General features: G+C 40.4%; 1 protein-coding gene and 1 non-coding gene across 3 annotated transcripts in view; both read right to left on the reverse strand.

The window, feature by feature from the left end:
* LOC124795350 (phosphatidylserine synthase 2-like) overlaps positions 1 to 22,076 on the reverse strand; it is a 232,675-nt gene that overhangs the window by 53,142 nt on the left and 157,457 nt on the right. Inside the window, exon 9 of one of the 2 annotated variants that reach the window (XR_007016680.1) lies at positions 6,225 to 6,308. The exons of the other annotated variant lie outside the window; for it this stretch is intronic. The gene's annotated coding sequence lies outside the window, so the exon portion shown is untranslated. The remainder of the gene's footprint in view (positions 1 to 6,224; positions 6,309 to 22,076) is intronic. 2 annotated transcript variants of the gene reach the window in all.
* Positions 8,732 to 8,806, reverse strand: Trnat-ugu. The gene has a single exon. It is a non-coding gene; the product is annotated as a tRNA-Thr (tRNA).

A 22,076-nucleotide genomic window follows, 5' to 3' on the forward strand; every position in this document is an offset into this window, starting at 1 on the left:
CCTCATTACTCTGGATCCAAGTAGTACAGTATATGTGACTGACAAGGACTGTTTGTCGCATAGATTTGTATGGTTGAGTGGGTATACTTTCAAACAAATTTATGACTCAGATATCCACAATGTACGAAGCAAGTACAATCAAAGTGTGACAGTTGTGTTTTATGGGACAGACAAAAGCAGTTCACAGAGATACAATTGAGCAGCACCATGACAGCAGCAATTTCATATATAACATTGTGAATAACAATGACAGACTAACCATCAAGCTGATGACAAAAGACAATGAAAGAGGAATCGTGTCCAAGCTCCAAGCAGGCAGCTAATGATACAGACACACCAAATGCTCACCTTCTGGTCATAATGATAAGCCTCCAACACCCCCCTCCCCACCCTTTTCCCCTGTATATTTCCCCATCGCCAGGTGAAGTACAGACCCTCAGCTCCTCTACAATCTGGGAAGAACAGCAGGGAAAAGTGCTGCTAACCACACACACTTCTTCCACACAATGAGTGGTTGTAGCTCTGTGTTTGTGTTATTCAACAAAGTCAAGGTTTAATTTCTCAAGAACCTTTCCAAAAATCCGGATCTTGAGTCATACATTACTAAATTCCCTGCTCCTTCAGACCATCCAAAGGAAATAATAACTTCTAGCAAGAAATTTTTGACTGCCCTTTATGGTGGCAACTGTAATGTGGGCAGTTTTTGCCAAAACTGTCCACTAACATACTTCAGAGGGTGGTATACAAATTTCCTGGATTAAGTAATCATTCAACACACTGCTCTGTAATTGCAGACACAGATTAACATTCCCAGTGGCTGTTTTTGCATCACTTCTGCCTTACTTATGTAGTTGGTGGTGCTTCCGAAGACTGGAAAGCTCATAACACAGATGCACAAGAAAAAGAGTCTCTGTTACGAGAAGAAATTTGCTGCTACAAAACTGTAACACTTTGGTCAATGGCCAGTCAGCAGGTAGTGAGTCCAGCGTTATCATAGCCCTACTAATTCTCCAGAAGGGTTGGAGGAGATCATATTACTCTATCAAAGGAAACACTGTATTTTCTGCCCAAGCCCTTTAAGCCACGTAAGAGACCTCTAAGCAGGTGTGCTTCTCTATGGATATCTTATAATGTTCAATGTGCCTTGGAGTAGTGTCCTGTTTAAACTTTTATAATACAGCTTCCTGATTGTCTCACACTGTCATTTTGGCAGTGCCCACATTTTTTTGCTGTGCTTACATGCAGAGTTTCTCATTTGTACATTTCAGAATCCCAGCATGGGGTGGGAGAAATCTCCTGGCTCTAGTGGCTCACCTATGAGCAATTATACTGTATGATGTGATTGAAGAGAGAAGGAGATTGTTTAATGCTATTTCGTATTTTTCATTTGCCGAAACTCAGAATCTCTATGACACTTCTGGTTTGGTTGTTGTAGAATAAGCACTTTGCTTTAGGCCTTCATTCAGTGATGAACTTGTTTTAGGCATCTGTAAAGTTCATTTCTGCTCAAGCTCTTGTAGAGTATAAACACCCCAGGTTGGCACAGGAACATGTTGGATGAAATTAGTCTTACAACCATTGGAAAGATTAAGTATTAAGTGCAAAAGAAGGGCTGAAATAACGTACTCCAGCCACCACTGCCACCAGCTTCTTTTATCATGCACTGCCTGACTGGTAAGATGGCACATCATCATGACCACTGAAGCAGTTAGAAATTAATCAAACTTCCTGCTTTCAGGAGCTGAGCTTGTGATCTTAAGGTCACACATCCAGCTTGTGGCTTTCAATGAGCATTATAGGCAAACTGATGGTGTTTGTTCCTATCTTTCCATTTACTCTCTACATCTAATTAACAACTTACACGGTCAGTGACTGTGTCTGTGAAATACTAACATAACAGTGTTTCATTCTCCCTACCCACCTGTGCCACAGTTATTCTTTAAGTTGTATTCACTTGTCCAATTATTAACGGTTCTTTCTAAGATGTCACTGGGAAACTTTCATGCCCAAAGTCAATAAACATACTTGTTAAAGTGTCCATTTGTTTCTATTCATAGCTAGAAGATCCCTCCTCCCATTAGTATATCTATGAGAGTCATATCCACTTGTTTCATGCTTATTTTAGACACTCGTATTAATACTGTATTCATTTAAATAAGATGTTTCCATTGTGCAACAGTAGCCCTGCTTTCAATTAATCTGCACAATCATTCTGTTGGGCACCAAATCTACTTTTGTGCACCCTTGGGGTCTGCTTTGACCACAACCAACACCTCACATAACCACCCAAACCACAACACTCAACAAGCTGAGGTATAAGCAATACGTGACATCAGCCTACAAGCCCTCATCAAACACAGCTACTACACCCCCACTGTACCTGGAGCCCAACAACACACCTTCAGAGTTTTCCACCAGGTGCAGCAGTGTATCAGTGTATCAGAAACTACTTCGATCCAGAGCAGTGCAGGTGAAAGTTGACAAAAAATAGGTTGGATCCCACAGTAACACTGAAACCCGAACTTCATGCTTATTTTAGACACTCGTATTAATACTGTATTCATTTAAATAAGATGTTTCCATTGTGCAACAGTAGCCCTGTTTTCAATTAATCTGCACAATCATTCCGTTGGGCACCAAATCTACTTTTGTGCATCCTAGGGGTCTGCTTTGACCACAACCAACACCTCACATAACCACCCAAACCACAACACTCAACAAGCTGAGGTATAAGCAATACATGACATCAGCCTACAAGCCCTCATCAAACACAGCTACTACACCCCCACTGTACCTGGAGCCCAACAACACACTTTCAGAGTTTTCCACCAGGTGCAGCAGTGTATCAGTGTATCAGAAACTACTTCGATCCAGAGCAGTGCAGGTAAAGTTGACAAAAAATTGGTTGGATCCCACAGCAACACTGAAACCCGGGGTCCCCTAGAGGATCTTTCAACTTAAATCTTGCAACTCCAAGAGACAGATTGCCAAGGTCATTGTGGGTGTAAGTGAGCAGGACTGTTCTGCATGAAGCTGTGACAGCAATGTAAAGATTAATGTTCCAACATTGATGACAATTTTGATACAGAAGACGAAGATGGCCTGGATGAGCCCCTTGCAACAACATTGTGTGAAGAAGTCGAGGTGCAGAAGGTATTAATTCGTGTAATACTTCACAGCATTATACATCTTTCCTACTCACTTTTTCTCTATCACAACATTAATCATTCAAATACAATTTTTTCAACTGACGAACAGCAACCATTCATTGTCCTGCCTGGATCTTCCACAGCCCCTGATGCTCTGCTTGAACCTTCCTTTGTCCAAATGGAGATGAGTAAAAGAATTGTGCATGGCATTAGTACACGTATTTCTTCACACACTGATAGTTAACTTACCAGTGTTTTGTATCCATAATCTGCCACTAAATGTCCTCTTTGTTTTGCAGATGGAGAAACTGTTCAAAATGATGATGCAATCCTGGGCTCATATCTCTAATTTTACATCCTATGTAAATCAGTACATACATATTTGATTTTAATCTTTCTGTTCAGTACCATGTATCTAATTAGTTGAAATATAATTTTTAATGTTTCATCAAACATACTTTCTCTCAACTTGTGGTGTCACCGTCAGACACCACACTTGCTAGGTGGTAGCCTTTAAATCGGCCGCGGTCCATTAGTATACGTCGGACCCGCGTGTTGCCACTGGCAGTGATAGCAGACCGAGCGCCACCACACGGCAGGTCTAGAGAGACGTACTAACACTCGCCCCAGTTGTACAGCCGACGTTCATAGCAATGGTTCACTGACAAATACGTTCTCATTTGCCGAGACAATAGTTAGCATAGCCTTCAGCTACGTCATTTGCTATGACCTAGCAAGGCGCCATAGCATTTGATATTATTTTATGAAGCATGTACAATCAAGAGCGATGTTCTACAATTATGGATTAAAGTTAAGTATTACAGCAACTGCGTCCGTTTTTCTAAGTTCTCATTTCCTTGTAACGTTCCAGACCTCACGCCAGCCTGCGTGAGCTTAAACGCGTGCCTTTCGGCTTCCTCTCATAGTGACTTGGCTGTCTGGCCAAGTCACAACACAACTCATTTAAAACAACCTCTTTTAAGCATAATACATCAAAAGTGTATCACCAATGACAGACAGAGAAGTGAGAGAGGTCATTTGGCTGTAATACACAGAAGGCATTTTTCATAATTTCCGCTTTGTTTCCTCCTCCCTCTTGAGAAAAGTGAATGTTATGGGCCTCTCTTGTAGGAAATTTAATATAATTTCACATGGTGGAAGAGTTGTTGTTGGTGACATGAAAATTTTTATAGTTGTATGGGATGAGAGTGGCTACATTTCAGTGCACCCTAGTGCCAATATAACTTAGCAGTAAATCAAACCTGACAACTGGATTTAGTAGAAAATTTTGTCTCCTTTAATGTCGTACAGAGTGGTCATCTCCAAAATATACATAGTTTTTTTGAGATATAAGCCGACTTCCTCTTAGGCAGAAAAGATGAAATTCAGATTTAGCACCCCAAAAAACATATAGAACCACTGATAAAATAACTTCTGCAATTTTGTTACAAAAAAGCTTGTTTCAAACAACAATTAACTAGACTAAAAACAAAGACACTACATTCCACATTCACTCATCACAGTCACAATAAAAGAGTTACACTTGAGAGGCTTTCAGATGTGCGAGTTTGAAATGAGGAAATCACAGTTTGGCTAAAAATGCTTTTGCCATGGGACTTTACATACGCATGTAATTACAGAACAATTACATTATTTACCAGTAGTAGTTGATACTTGAAACAGCTGATTTGTATCTCAGAAAGTAACAAAGTCATGAAAAAAAGTTTTAATAATTCACTAGTTGCATGCAATTTTCCATGTAAAACTTTTCCATCACGTAAAAAATTAGAAGTAATATAACGATCATCCTGGAGGAAAAAGGGGCCCACTTTGCAAATTTATCAGTTTATTTACTGACTTTTTGACATATACCCATGTAGGACCAAATGTAAGGTCTTACCACATGAAAATGTCAAACAGTAAATTTTACAATCACCTGAAAAGAACAGATTGTGACATAGTCAAGCATAACTTAAAACAATGAAAAACTCAATCTCCTGGAATAACAGATTCCTTCTTTCAGAACTAGAGAGAACCATAATTATGGAAAATGGGCTGCTAACATCGCTTTTCCGACACCATCTGCTAGACTGAAATAAAAGCAGATGATCAAGCTGTAAATACAAAGATAATGAAGAGCAGAAGGGTTTGTATTTTAAAATTTCCCCTCTTAAGTTGCACTTGTTATCTCATGGGATCCAACTATCCATTTTTAGGACCTATCAGTTGATCTCTCTGTTTTCCCCAGCTAGTTTACCATTCTTCACACAAATTTAAGTTTCTTTTGATGATTCAATTGAATTTCTAAGTATATGTGATTAACAGAGATAAAATTGACTGGTGGCTTACAATATATCATTACCAGAAAAGCTTTGTTCTCAAGAGTGTGGGATCATAACAACTTGGCTGAGTCATCTTCACCTGTATATTGATTGTGTATCATATATACTGTCTTTTCCACTGTTCATGCTCCACACGAACTCCTGTCTGATTGGTAGGTTTTTCTGAATTCCATTCCCCACTCATCCCCTACTGTTCTATGGCTCTATTTGAAGAGACCTTTGCATCTTTTCATTCCTTCTTTCTTCTCTCTAGTTCAGAGGAAAGGAATCAGTAATCCTGAATTTGCAAGATACATGGCTACTGCATACTTTGAAATGTGCATACCAATATCACCATCAAGTTCTCCATTTTTACCCTTTGACTTCTACGATATACGAGTTTTTATTGTCTTTGTGCTCATCTTATATAAATTAAATAGCTATCTATGGAAAAACTCTTAAAAGTTAGACATCTAGACTACTGTTCCACATGAATAACATTTAACCTTATATTTCTTCGCAACTATAACCTCTAATCCAATAAACTCTGAGTTTACATATTTGCAGTCAATAAACCAATTTTATTTTTCATATTTGACATAATTATGTGGTTGGTTTCTACTCAAATTTTTAACAAGTGCATATTACATCAGATACATTTCATTCCATAGGAATATCTGAATGGTTTCTCAAAGAAGTAGAATGTTATGTTACACAGATTTATTGTCATCAAGTTACAAACCATGTAACTTACCCCAGGTTGTCAATTTCTGTGCAACGGGTCGATTTTAAACCTGCAGGTGGATGGGATGGCTTCATGTGAGATCAGAGTGGTTTCCTGTTTAAAGAGGCAGCCTCATATTGGTACTGCATGTATTTATTTAGAACAAGAGATAATTCAACACCAAAGCTTCACACTGTGAAAAGTTGTGAAATTGAGAAACAGAATCACTGATGAATTAATGAGTGAAAGACTGAATAAAATCTGCAGGTGATTATACATCCTAGACACAGAACCATGACCAAAGCATTTCAGCATGCAGAAGATAACATGCTCGGCTGGTACTGGCACATTCATACTGATACTGCAGTTGAAAATAAACCAACTGTACCAGTGAAGTTAGGATCTAGACAGAAGCATATAAGTGAATTAAGGTTCTATTGAGAGCAATGCCCCACTGAATTATCTTAAAGAGAGAGAAAGCATAGAATGAAAGATGACATGCACAAGGCAAAAGGAATGCTGAAAATACGGAGGCTACTTTTAGAATAAATGCAGATAATATCAACAAGGTATCCTTTGCTGTTGCTCTGCTGGCAACCAGCACCTACACCATATACCACTCTGTTCACAGATTTTATCACCTCTTAAGAACTGCTATTTCCTTTTTTTTCCTACCATGATATAGCTGTTATGTTGATTAAAAAACAGTAAAACTATACTGCCTGACAAAAAAAGCATCCAAAAGAAGAGGAGGAGGAAACTAAATAAAACTTCACAGGTTGAGAGGTATGTGATGTTATTTCAGGGGTTATGAAATCAAATCAGGTTTGCAAAGAACTTGGCAGTAAGAGCTCATATATTAGTATGAGGTTACACAGCCTCTGGCCTTGATGCTTGCACTGATTCAGATGAGAAGGGTGTCATAAAGCCATTACATGTTCTTCTGAGGCACACACCTATTTTACACCCCAGATGTTAGCATTAGGATGGAGATGATGTCCACGCTGGTCCCAAACAAGATCTATCAGGGAAGATCTGGCTATCTTGCTGGTGACGTTAGTATCTCAACATCATGCAGGTCATAGAGACATGTGCCCTGCGTGGATGGGCATTGCCTGTTGAAAAATGGCATGATACTGTTACATGAGAGGTAATACATGAGGATGCAGGATGTTCACATCTTAGCGTTATGCTGTAATAGTTCTCTAGTCACTACTAGCCATGACGTGAAGCCATATCCGATGGCTTCCCTCACCATGACGCCAGGAGTAAAACTGCTGTGCTTCTCCAAAACATGGGAAGAATAGGATTTCTCCTCAGATTGCCACCTTGCTCACCAATGATGTCCCCTACTGTAAATCAGAATCATGATTCATGATGAACACAATGCAATGCCAATCATCGGCAATCGATGCTTCCTGGTCACAGCACTGCTCCAAATACAGTATTGACAGCAGCCTACACATGGGACAATAATTCCCTAGTTTGGTTGCTGTTAGTCTCTGACTAATGGTGCATATGAGAGTGCAGATGCAAAGGGGTGAGAATGCGCTTGCTGCACAACACAGCAATACTCCCTTATGCATTCAAACATTGGACCACTGTCACATCCGAATGCCCACAAATCTGGATATTGCACAATTTGACCAGCTGAGTTTAAGGAGATCCACAATCAGGCCTCTTTGAAACTCTGGCAGATGCTGATAAACCTGTATCATACGGTTATGTAGCATCTCCGTGTCCCTCACAGTAACCACTCAACATGACACTGTTCTTGTCCCTTATACACCCTACCAGGCCTGATAACAACACTAAACATGAACAACACTAAAGCACTCATTTCCCTGACATCTGACCATGTCTTCTATGTGCTTCACTTTTTTTGTCAGGCAGTGTTTTAAAAATTAAAATTCTTTGACATACTTGTTTTAGCTCAGAATTCTAGGTATTTGTTTTGAAATAATTCAGATTGTTCTGCTTTTTCCTCCTCCAGTAGACTTTTCAAAACATCTCTTTTAGTTTAATCACCTAGTATTACAAGATACAGTTATTTTTTGAAAAAAGAACTATTATACCATAATTTAATATCCTTCTACATATTGCTATTAATGCAACTACCAGTTTGCTCACTGTTGCTGCACAAATTATATTATTTCCATGAACATACTTTTGCTATAATCTCAAAAGTTATTTCTTGTTCAAAATTCTTATGATTATTTTTGCCATGCCTCAATCAGTCAAGTTCCCTTTTGAGAAATGAGTGTATAGGTGGACCTTCATGTCCAATGGGAGTCAAAAAACTAAAATCTAAACATACACAGGTGAATGGATTTCTTGTCACCCATGCAGGGAAAAAACTGCAAATTCAAAGGCTTCCTTTCATTTGCTGATAGCACATTCTCCTACTGTACAGTCTTAATTCCTTCTACTGGCACCTTAGAGTGGTCAGTGAATCCTAAGGTGTAATGATAATTAAATGGACACCCTCGCTGCAAACAGGCGTTGATGTACTTCATTGGGGACATGTTGAAAATGTGTGCCCTGACCGGGACTCGAACCCGGGATCTCCTGCTTACATGGCAGACGCTCTATCCATCTGAGCCACCGCAGGCACAGGGGATAGTGCGTCTGCAGGGACTTATCCCTAGCACGCTCCCCGTGAGATCCACATTCCCAACACGTCCACACTACTACATTCGTAGTGCGCCTAATAGATGTTTGCCCATCATACTCGTTACTCGTGGCAGATTAATCTACCAATTCCCGTACAAGTTCGGGCATAGCGTGTGCGTTCGCACAAGAAGGTCAATGGCCAGGAAGCCATATTTTAACTATATATGACGGTAGTATCTGTTCCCGAAAGAACAGTTACCGTGGATGACCATGCAGCTTTGCTAGAAATGAAATGATAATTAAATGGACACCCTAGCTGCAAACAGGCGTTGATGTACTTCACTGGGTACATGTGGTGGCTCAGATGGATAGAGCGTCTGCCATGTAAGCAGGAGATCCCGGGTTCGAGTCCCGGTCGGGGCACACATTTTCAACATGTCCCCAATGAAGTACATCAACGCTTGTTTGCAGCTAGGGTGTCCATTTAATTATCATTTCATTTCTAGCAAAGCTGCATGGTCATCCACGGTAACTGTTCTTTCGGGAACAGATACTACCGTCATATATAGCTAAAGTGTAAGTTTACCAGTACTGGTGTTATTGAACCACTTAGAATTGTGTATTAATTTTAACAACACAGGGAGGAAAAAAAAAAGAAGAAAAGAAAGACATGCTATTGCATTTCTACCCATTTATATGAACTTCTACATTCTTTTCATCTGCTTTCACATCATTTGCCTGTCATTACAACACTGTTCGTGATACGATGATTCTAATGAATTTTTATGTTCCTTGTCTGATTATATTTCATGCTCTGTGACCAGTTATGTCGTCAGTGAACAGGGAAGTCTTGCTAAAGAAGGGATCATGCATGTCATTATGTATGGTAAAACTGGAAAAGTGATTTAAAAGTCTAACGAAATATAAATCAAATCAAATAATATAAATCACTATGCTTTTAAATACTGAAATTCAAGAGTGTAAAAACAATAAATTAATACTCTTTCCACCACATTGGCTTTATCTTAATTTTAGTTTTCTTTAACGGGTTTCTATTCCCAAGGCTTAGTTACTGGGGGGTTCACTATATCCTGTTGGCTGAAATCACTGACTTTATGCTTCTACTCTGTAAATCCTTAGTTAATATACACATACCAAATATCTATTTTCCATGTGTGTGTTCATTACTTTATCTACTTTACTACTGCATTAAATATACAGGGAGGTCCATCTGAAGTTTCGGATGAGATTATCTCGAAAACTATACATTGGGTAAAAAGTGGGTAAGACAAGTTCATAAGCTCAAAGGGGACATCAAATGATACTACATGTGACCCCCAGCCCCACCCCATTGGGTGGGGCGCTGGGCAACTTTTAAATCTTAAATGGAAACCCCCATTTATAATTGCAGATTCGGTTTCTCCATAAAAAAGTAATCAAGTTTTGTCTGAAATATTTTTTTAAACCATTGACAGATGGCGCTGAAATCGAGAAAAATTAAAATTGGGGATGAACTCTGATTTATTTAGACTGATCTGAGAAGGATGCATCAAATCGATGCAAAATGTGCACCAATTCTTTCATTACATCAAATTAAGCTATTTTTTTACAAAATGTATCCTACCCACCACAGTTTTGATGGAGGGACGTGTAATGATATTAAAATCTGGTTAAGGAACTCTTCACAATTGCATTACTCACCTGACTGTGGCACTACCATGGCCAAACTGCAAACTATGGCTCAGTATAAAGGTCTGTGCAATGCGATCAGACGTCACCTCACTTTCAGATTGTGAACCATAAACAAGCAACTGACGAAAGTAAATTATTCTTTAGCAAAACATGGCTCACTATCCTCCTACAGAGATTGTTGATAAGATGTTAATTTTAGGTGAATGCCATAACAATTACGCTGCAGCTGCGCAATTGTGTGCAGATCGTTTCCCAAACAGATGACATCCAAGTAAAAACATTCGAAATTACATTCAACGAGCTCAAAATGGATACATGCACTGTCAATCTCGTCATCATGAATACAATGAAAATGACGCTTGTACCCTTACTGTTCTCGCCTGTGTTCAACCGGGTCACGAAATTAGTAGTCGTGCGATTCAGAGACAAACTGGAATACCGAAATCAACTATTTTGAGTATTTTGAAGGCACATAAATATCTTGTGTATCATATCACACTGACACATGCATTAACGCCGAAAGATATGCAAATACGCGTGCATTTCTGCCAATGGGCCTTTGAAATGATAACAGGTGACAATGATTTTTTTTAGATATGTTATGTTCACAGATGAAGCCACATTCAAAAACAATGGCGAATTAAATTGTCATGATTGTCACTATTGGTCCCCTGTCAATCCACACTGGCACAGACCCATTGACAATCAACACAAAATGGTCATTAATGGTCTGGTATGGAATTTTAAATGGTTACTTGATAGGACCGTATTTTTTTGACTGAAATGTGACTGGGGAATCTTATTTACAACTTCTCCGCGATGATTTGTTGGAGCTAATGGAAGATTTTAATTTAGAAACTAGGCAACAAATGTGGTTCCAACAGGACAGAACAGCTCCCCATTACGCTAAAAATGTGCTGAATGTTTTAAATTTATGGTACCCTGGTTGATGGATAGGATGTGGCGGACCAATTCAGCGGCCTCCACATTCACCTGACCTAATATCTCCTGATTTTTTCTTGTGGGGTTATTTAAAAAATATTGTTTATGAAAGACAGTCCACAACATGAAACGATATAGAGCAATGCATTCAAAGAGTGTGTGCAGCCATACCACAGGATGTGCTGCTCAAAACTGTGGACAACTTTCGCAGACGATCGACTTTGTGCATTGAAGCAAATGGGGATAATTTTGAACAATTTATTTGTGACTAATTTCATTAATTAAGCACCCCAAATTGTGAGAGACAAAGAGACACACACTAATGCAGCACCCCAACACATGAGAGGCAAGGGGGACTCTCACTAATGAAGCAATCCATGGGAGCATCATTCTACTACATCCATGTCGTCATTCCTGGGCAACGATAAAAGTAGGATACAGTAATTTTGTACAAAAATAGCTTAATTTGGTGTAATGAAAGAATTGGTGCACATTTTTTATCCATTTGATGCGTCTTTCTCAGATAATTCTAAATAAATCAGAGTTCTTCCCCAATTTTACTTTTTCTCGATTTCAATGCCATTTGTCAGAGGTTTAAAAACATGTTTCAGATAAAACTTGATTACTTTTTTATGGAGAATCCAAATCTGCAATAAAAAATGGGTGTTTCCATTTAAGGTTTAAAAGTTACTCACGCCCCCCCCCCTCCCCCCCACCCAAGGGGGCAGGGGTGGGGGCTGGAAGTCACATGTAGTATCATTTGATGTCCCCCTTTGAGCTTACGAACTTATCTTACCCACTATTTTTACCTGATGTATAATTTTCGAGATAATCTCATCCGAAATTTAGGATGGACCACCCTGTATATGCTTTACTAAATTTCTCTATACATTTTATACATTAAACAGAATTATGTATGAGCATTAATATTTCTTATTGATGGAAATGCACACACCTTTTTAATGCAATGCAGTATATTCTCTCAATGAATGGCTCCCCTAATCCAGTGCCCTTGTCATTCTTTTCCATAGTGATGGAATTCATTCAGTGAAATTTAAATATTAAACCAGATTAAATTCTTATGACTGATTTCAGTCAAGTTCATATAGCAGAACTCAAACTTTTGCACACTTTGAAATTAAAATTTTATGGCCAATGAAGTGCAATGGTAAAAATTATTTTTCTTTTTTTACAGTATTCATTACATCACTTTTATTCTGCTTGTCCTCTCACTGGCAGCGCGAAAAAAAGTGATATTTCTCTAGTGCTACAATTTACTTGAAATTTTTATGTAGGCTTTTTATAATAAAATTTCCACTTCCAATACAAAAAAAAAGATTAAGTATTATTTTCCATCCAAAAGACACAAAATATGCCTTTATTTATCATGTCACTTTGATTCAAACAGTTAACTCTCATAATGATTCACACCTCTGTCCGATACACAAGTTAACTAACAACTACAGCATATAATACATTAGTTAGACATATTTATAAATTTCCTCGAGATAAGTCTAAGTTCGACAGTTGCCAGAGGCATTCTTCACTGGAAGAGTTTTTCTGTGGATACACTGCTACAGTACAAGTAAGAAGAAGAAGAAGAAGAAGAAGAAGAAGAAGAAGGAAACAACCAAATTAGATGTGTTCATTTCATAATCAAATATATGTGATTCTTGTCCTTTAGAAGATGTTTCACTCATTTCTCAGGGAGGGGTTGACTGCTGTGTATTACTTCATTTGTCATCATGTACCACTACAGTGGAACTGAGGCCATGCATTACAATGTAGTTATTTGTGAAATGAACTGAATGCTGGTTGTTAATTAGTTTTACCATAGTCTGTTGGATAAATCCTACCAAACTTTTTTCAAACTAAATGTTCTTAAAATGTAAAAAACTTGAGTGTGCTACCAATAAAGTTAAGTCCTTTGGTGCTCACAAGTTCATTCTTAAGGTGGTGGTTTAAGGCTCTACAAAGCAAAATGCATGTTTCTTAACAGTAACAAGCAATATACTACACTTACTTTTCTACATTCATATACACTGCCTGTTTTCCAGAAAAAAAGATAACGACGTTCCTCTTACTGGACACTATGTAACAGAAAATTATATGATGGCATAGAATGCCTCAATTTATTTGCTTTACTGTGCTTATATCCTTCAAGAATGAAAATTGGAGTGTTTTCTTTTGTTCTCTACACTTTCACCCAGCCAAAAGTGCAGAGCCACTTCTGCCAGAGATTAGCAAATTCTTCTGATACACAGTGCCTAACCCTCATTTACCGATGATCATGCCCTCTCAATTCTCTGTATACAACCTTTCCTTGTATATCAATATAGTAAGCATTATCATTAAACAATTGACAATAGTATGAAGATGATTAGCTAAGAAAATCCTCACACTGTATAAGCAGTGAAATGATAACAAGCACATACCATTCCTCAAACTGTAATGAGCACTACTAGAAGAGGGTCATGTTTAACCTGAAGTCATTTGCCATCATCAAATGATGTAATTCATTGTTCAATTGTGGTCAGGCTGACCAAATCATACACAATATAAAGTTAAATGTCTGTTGCATCCAAAAGTGATTAAAACAAAAATTGTAATAGTAGAAAAAGAAGAAAAAGTTGAACATAGTCCGCAGTATTTACCTATGATTCAAAAGGGAGGAAGCATACAGATCAACATCATAAGAAAGACAGACTACCAAACAATTAAAATATTAAACAGTGTCCCTCAATGTTCTTAACAATTTAAGATGTGATGTAATGGCCCCAAAGAATAAATGCAGATTTCAAAGCAAACATTCGAAACTGTCATAGGCCGGAAGAAGTGCTGACAACTAAAAACTACGCCATAACTAAGAAATTCTGACCAGTGATTTATACGTTAGGCACAATACAATTTATAGTTACCAAGAAAAGGATCACATTTCAAATACTACCTTCGGTGACAGCATTCCCTTATTGAAAATGATTCAGTAAAACATCACCAAGTCACACACAAAATAAGACAAGGAAAGAAAGAATTGTAATAAAACATGGAAGACAATTCCGTCAACCCTATGTGTTTAGCTTTCTAAGGATAGTATACTCAAAAATACTCATTAATTGATACCTGAAACAGAAAGCATGTCGTACAGATGCCTCCTATATGGTCAGAAAATCAAAGATAGATTGACAGCTCCTGAGCCCACACTAAAATCAACTGAGGAGCACTCTAGATTCTAAGATTGTGTTACGGTGGCAATTGATCATCACCTCCAGATCTTTTCTTCTGTTGTGCTGAGGTTGATATAATGACAGCAATATGAGGATATATGGTTTACTATCCAACAATGATTCAGATTCCCCAATCATAAGGAGAACACATCAAGGATACGATAGCTCCAGGCGAAAGCTGTGGTTTGCACCCGTGCAAGTTTCAGCCACTGCAGCAAGCATGTGAAATGGTGCTGCCCTTTGATGAGTGTTTACCATTGAATGCCACAGCCTAGCTATTACCAGCCAATCTCTCATTACTCACTGAAGCCTTTAGTTACATACCATTGAATGGCAATGGTCTGACCTTGTCTGGTTTATGTTTGTGATTTGGATTGCTCTGTGGATTGTTGTCTATGCTTAAGATGACTTTATTATGCTCTGAACTTGTTTTGGTTATTCATTCACTTTGTGATCTCTGCTGTTATTTACCTTTGGAACCACCTGTTTTAATCTTCTGGTCTCTACATTACCACCAGTGCAGGTTATCATAAAATGCATTCTACATATGAAGAGCAGGATAGAAAATATGATGCTGCTCAGGTTTGTAATGGAGGATTAAAACAGACTTTTCCCAGGAGTTTGTTTAGCATTTTTAGTGGGTTGCTACAATATGATATAGTGAGTTTTGTTGTGACTTTGTGACTTGCTGTGTGCTGCAGACTGCATGAAATCCACATTCAGAAAGAGAGGTTGAAAACTTCATTACACAAAGTTCCAGTCAACAAACCTTGGTGGTGGCAGAAAGCTGGATCCTGTCTTGTGGTGACAGTGATTCAAGTTACATGCTCTGTCACAGTCTGGGCAATATCTCCGTTGCTAGCCTTGAAAAATCCATTACTCATTGCTGCATTAATAAGGTACTTGGCACTTCATCTTAAAATCCTACTGTTGGTCTTTCTAAAATTACAGAATTTAATGGAACAAAATGTAGAATTCTAGGACATCTGTGGCATTCTCCTCACTCCCTTTTATTATACAGCGGCATTTTGCCCTCACCATGAAAAAGTTTGCAAGTTTTTGTTCAACCTCCAGAGAGCCAAACACATCATAGATTGCAAAGTAGCACTCATCTTTCTACAAGGGAAAAGGATGAATTTTAGGCTATCCAGAATATCTGGACATGGATGAATTTGTTGCATTGTGGATTGTGCTTATTATGTGATTTACTCATTCTCTGTCACTGTCTTTACTCAGCACCGTACCAACAATCATTAATTAAATGTGCTATCATATGGGATATCAACCAAAATTTGTGACTATCTAAAGATTCCTTGACAGGGAGGATGCAGCACATTATATTAAATGGAGAGTCATCAATATACGTGGAAGAAAATTCAAGTGTGCCATACAAAATTCTGTTGTGATTCTTACTGTTCAGTACAGCAATGATGTAACAGCCAATAATAATAGTAACCACAGACTTTCTGGAGATGATGCAGTTATCTATAAAGAAATACTAAACCCCCCACCCCCCAAAAAAAGTTACGGTCAGAGCTTGATAAGATTTTAAAGTGGTGCAACCTGCTTTAAATGTTCAAAAGTGTAAAACTATGCACTTCACAATAAGTAAAAATGTAGTAGTCTACGACCTATAACTACAAAATCAATGGGTCACAACTGTGATCGTCTATTCATATAAACTTGGTGTACCAGAGTGCAGGAATACGAAGCGCATTAATCCCACATACTTAATTTTACGTAAATCTGGTGAAAGATATTGGTTCATTGGTAGGGTACTGGGAAAATTTAGCCAGTTAATTCACCACACAGTGGAACTGTTGACTCGTAGACAGACCCAGTCTGACCTTGGCAGCCACAGACAGTGGTCACGTGTGTGAGAATTGCATTTGCGTGCGCGCGCGCTCTTCCAAATTACACACCTGAAATGGCAGATGCTTGAAGATAGACCTCAACTATTCTTTTAAAGCCTAATTACAATGTTTCATGAAACAGTTTTAAGTGAGGAATCAAATAACTTTTGCCCCCTAGATATCATCGCACAGGCACTGAGAACACAATATTAGACTTATGACAGCACATACCTACCACACTACATACATGAAAGGAATGGGGAAAAAATCTTAGCGCTTGGTACAACAGGAATTCTCCCCTGCCATGCACTTCACAGTCGTTTTCAGGATTACGAGATAGGTCCAAACAGAGACAGTTGGTTGCACAGCTTTCAGTTTCTCTTGCTGATTATCAATATGGACAATTTACTTTTGGGCACTGCTGACTAGTGAAGTGTGTCCTGATTGGGAAAAGGTCTTGAATTGTTGAATTGTGCCACTCCCAGTTGATCAAAGTGAGTGAGTGAGTGAGTGAGTATGTGTGTGTGAGAGAGAGAGAGAGAGAGGCACACACAGCCAAAGGTAAATGGTAACAGGTGTGTTCCTAACAACATTGAAGTTATGTTTCTATCCCATACACAGAAAATGCACCTTTTCTAATACAAGGAATAAAAGGCTCACATCATTTTGATCACTGATGCAGGTTGTAGGAGTTGCTCCATTGCAATTCGTGTGTATTAGAACCACTAACGAGGATTATATATATATATATATATATATATATATATATATATCTGAGGTGACTTACCGAACGAAAGCGCTGTCAGGTCGATAGACACACAAACAAACACAAACATACACACAAAATTCTAGCTTTCGCAACAAACTGTTACCTCATCAGGAAAGAGGGAAGGAGAGGGGAAGACGAAAGGAAGTGGGTTTTAAGGGAGAGGGTAAGGAGTCATTCCAATCCCGGGAGCGGAAAGACTTACCTTTGGGGGAAAAAAGGACGGATATACACTCGCGCACACACACACACACACATATCCATCCACACATATACAGACACAAGCAGACATATTTAAAGACCAAGATATATATAGAAGGAAACATTCCACGTGGGAAAAATTATATATAAAAACAAAGATGAGGTGACTTGCCGAACGAAAGCACTGGCAGGTCGATAGACACACAAACAAACACAAACATACACACAAAATTCTAGCTTTCGCAACAAACTGTTACCTCATCAGGAAAGAGGGAAGGAGAGGGGAAGACGAAAGGAAGTGGGTTTTAAGGGAGAGGGTAAGGAGTCATTCCAATTCCGGGAGCGGAAAGACTTACCTTTGGGGGAAAAAAGGACAGGTATACACTCGCACACACGCACATATCCATCCACACATACAGACACAAGCAGACATATTTAAAGACAAAGAGTTTGGGCAGAGAAGTCAGTCGAGGCAGAAGTGTAGAGGCAAAGAAGTTGTTGAAAGACAGGTGAGGTATGAGTGGCGGCAACTTGAAATTAGCGGAGATTGAGGCCTGGCGGATGACGAGAAGAGAGGATATACTGAAGGGCAAGTTCCCATCTCCGGAGTTCGGATAGGTTGGTGTTGGTGGGAAAAATCCAGATAACCCGGACGATGTAACACTGTGCCAAGATGTGCTGGCTGTGCACCAAGGCATGTTTAGCCACAGGGTGATCCTCATTACCAACAAACACTGTCTGCCTGTGTCCATTCATGCGAATGGACAGTTTGTTGCTGGTCATTCCCACATAGAATGCATCACAGTGTAGGCAGGTCAGTTGGTAAATCACGTGGGTGCTTTCACACGTGGCTCTGCCTTTGATCGTGTACACCTTCCGGGTTACAGGACTGGAGTAGGTGGTGTGGGAGGGTGCATGGGACAGGTTTTGCATCGGGGGCGGTTGCAAGGATAGGAGCCAGAGGGTAGGGAAGGTGGTTTGGGGATTTCATAGGGATGAACTAACAGGTTACGAAGGTTAGGTGAACGGCGGAAAGACACTCTTGGCGGAGTGGGGAGGATTTCATGAAGGATGGATCTCATTTCAGGGCAGGATTTGAGGAAGTCGTATCCCTGCTGGAGAGCCACATTCAGAGTCTGGTCCAGTCCCGGAAAGTTTCCTGTCACAAGTGGGGCACTTTTGTGGTTCTTCTGTGGGGGATTCTGGGTTCGAGGGGACGAGGAAGTGGCTCTGGTTATTTGCTTCTGTATCAGGTCGGGAGGGTAGTTGCAGGATGCGAAAGCTGTTTTCAGGTTGTTGGTGTAATGATTCAGGGATTCCGGACTGGAGCAGATTCGTTTGCCACGAAGACCTAGGCTGTGGGGAAGGGACCGTTTGATGTGGAATGGGTGGCAGCTGTCATAATGGAGGTACTGTTGCTTGTTGGTGGGTTTGATGTGGACGGACGTGTGAAGTTGGCCATTGGACAGGTGGAGGTCAACGTCAAGGAAAGTGGCATGGGATTTGGAGTAGGACCAGGTGAATCTGATGGAACCAAAGGAGTTGAGGTTGGAGAGGAAATTCTGGAGTTCTTCTTCACTGTGAGTCCAGATCATGAAGATGTCATCAATAAATCTGTACCAAACTTTGGGTTGGCAGACTTGGGTAACCAAGAAGGCTTCCTCTAAGCGACCCATGAATAGGTTGGCGTACGAGGGGGCCATCCTGGTACCCATGGCTGTTCCCTTTAATTGTTGGTATGTCTGGCCTTCAAAAGTGAAGAAGTTGTGGGTCAGGATGAAGCTGGCTAAGGTAATGAGGAAAGAGGTTTTAGGTAGGGTGGCAGGTGATCGGCGTGAAAGGAAATGCTCCATCGCAGCGAGGCCCTGGACGTGCGGAATATTTGTGTATAAGGACGTGGCATCAATGGTTACAAGGATGGTTTCCGGGGGTAACAGATTGGGTAAGGATTCCAGGCGTTCAAGGAAGTGGTTGGTGTCTTTGATGAAGGATGGGAGACTGCATGTAATGGGTTGAAGGTGTTGATCTATGTAGGCAGAGATACGTTCTGTGGGGGCTTGGTAACCAGCTACAATGGGGCGGCCGGGATGATTGGGTTTGTGGATTTTCGGAAGAAGGTAGAAGGTAGGGGTGCGGGGTGTCGGTGGGGTCAGGAGGTTGATGGAGTCAGGTGAAAGGTTTTGCAGGGGGCCTAAGGTTCTGAGGATTCCTTGAAGCTCCGCCTGGACATCGGGAATTGGGTTACCTTGGCAAACTTTGTATGTGGTGTTGTCTGAAAGCTGACGCAGTCCCTCAGCCATATACTCCCGACGATCAAGTACCACGGTCGTGGAACCCTTGTCCGCCAGAAGAATGACGATGGATTGGTCAGCCTTCAGATCACGGATAGCCTGGGCTTCAGCAGTGGTGATGTTGGGTGTAGGATTAAGGTTTTTTAAGAAGGATTGAGATGCAAGGCTGGAAGTCAGAAATTCCTGGAAGGTTTGGAGAGGGTGATTTTGAGGAAGAGGAGGTGGGTCCCGCTGTGACGGAAGACGGAACTGTTCCAGGCAGGGTTCAATTTGGATGGTGTCTTGAGGAGTCGGATCATTAGGAGTAGGATTAGGATCATTTTTCTTCGTGGCAAAGTGATACTTCCAGCAGAGAGTACGAGTGTAGGACAGTAAATCTTTGACGAGGGCTGTTTGGTTGAATCTGGGAGTGGGGCTGAAGGTGAGGCCTTTGGATAGAACAGAGGTTTCGGATTGGGAGAGAGGTTTGGAGGAAAGGTTAACTACTGAATTAGGGTGTTGTGCTTCCAGATTGTGTTGCTCGGAATTTTGAGGTTTTGGAGGGAGTGGAGCTGGAAGTGGGAGATTGAGTAGATGGGAGAGACTGGGTTTGTGTGCAATGAGAGGAGGTTGAGGTTTGCTGGAAAGGTTGTGAAGGGTGAGTGAGTTGCCTTTCCGGAGGTGGGAAACCAGGAGATTGGATAGTTTTTTGAGGTGGAGGGTGGCATGCTGTTCTAATTTACGGTTGGCCTGTAGGAGGATGCTCTGAACAGCCGGTGTGGATGTGGGAGAGGAAAGATTAAGGACTTTTATTAAGGACAGGAGTTGACGGGTGTGTTCATCGGCTGAGTTGATGTGTGGGTGAAGGATTAGGTGGGTGAGGGCAATGGATTGTTCAGTTTGGAACTGGTATAGGGACTGGTGGAAGGAAGGGTTGCAGCCAGAGATGGGAACTTTAAGTGTAAGGCATTTAGGGGTGATGCCAAATGTCAGACAAGCCTGAGAAAATAGAATATGGGAGCGTAATCTGGCTAGGGCGAAGGCATGTTTGCGGAGGGAATGTAAATAAAACTTAATGGGGTCGTTGTGGGGGTGTTGTGAGGGTGACATGGTATTAGAAGGTGGAAAGTGTAACATGAGGTGAAATGAAAATGAAAATAAAAATATATGGGGAGAGATAAAGGTGAACCGGAAAGTAACTGGAGATCTGGAATGAAAAAAGGCGAAAAGGTGATGCATTCTATGTGGGAATGACCAGCAACAAACTGTCCATTCGCATGAATGGACACAGGCAGACAGTGTTTGTTGGTAATGAGGATCACCCTGTGGCTAAACATGCCTTGGTGCACAGCCAGCACATCTTGGCACAGTGTTACACCGTCCGGGTTATCTGGATACTTCCCACCAACACCAACCTATCCGAACTCCGGAGATGGGAACTTGCCCTTCAGTATATCCTCTCTTCTCGTCATCCGCCAGGCCTCAATCTCCGCTAATTTCAAGTTGCCGCCACTCATACCTCACCTGTCTTTCAACAACTTCTTTGCCTCTACACTTCTGCCTCGACTGACTTCTCTGCCCAAACTCTTTGTCTTTAAATATGTCTGCTTGTGTCTGTATGTGTGGATGGATATGTGCGTGTGTGCGAGTGTATACCTGTCCTTTTTTCCCCCAAAGGTAAGTCTTTCCGCTCCCGGGATTGGAATGACTCCTTACCCTCTCCCTTAAAACCCACTTCCTTTCGTCTTCCCCTCTCCTTCCCTCTTTCCTGATGAGGCAACAGTTTGTTGCGAAAGCTTGAATTTTGTGTGCATGTTTGTGTTTGTTTGTGTGTCTATCGACCTGCCAGCGCTTTCGTTCGGCAAGTCACCTCATCTTTGTTTTTATATATAATTTTTCCCACGTGGAATGTTTCCTTCTATATATATCTTGGTCTTTAAATATGTCTGCTTGTGTCTGTATATGTGTGGATGGATATGTGTGTGTGTGTGTGTGTGTGTGTGTGTGTGTGTGTGTGTGTGTGTGCGCGAGTGTATACCCGTCCTTTTTTCCCCCTAAGGTAAGTCTTTCCGCTCCCGGGATTGGAATGACTCCTTACCCTCTCCCTTAAAACCTACATCCTTTCGTCTTTCCCTCTCCTTCCTTCTTTCCTGATGAGGCAACAGTTTGTTGCGAAAGCTTGAATTTTGTGTGTATGTTTGTGTTTGTTTGTGTGTCTGTCGACCTGCCAGCACTTTCATTTGGTAAGTCACATCATCTCGAGGTTATTGTGAGCACATTTGTCAACAGATTCTTGAGGCAACAGAAAGACACAGCTTGCA

This window comes from Schistocerca piceifrons, chromosome 4 (assembly GCF_021461385.2).
Source record: "Schistocerca piceifrons isolate TAMUIC-IGC-003096 chromosome 4, iqSchPice1.1, whole genome shotgun sequence".
Classification (NCBI taxonomy): domain Eukaryota; kingdom Metazoa; phylum Arthropoda; class Insecta; order Orthoptera; family Acrididae; genus Schistocerca; species Schistocerca piceifrons.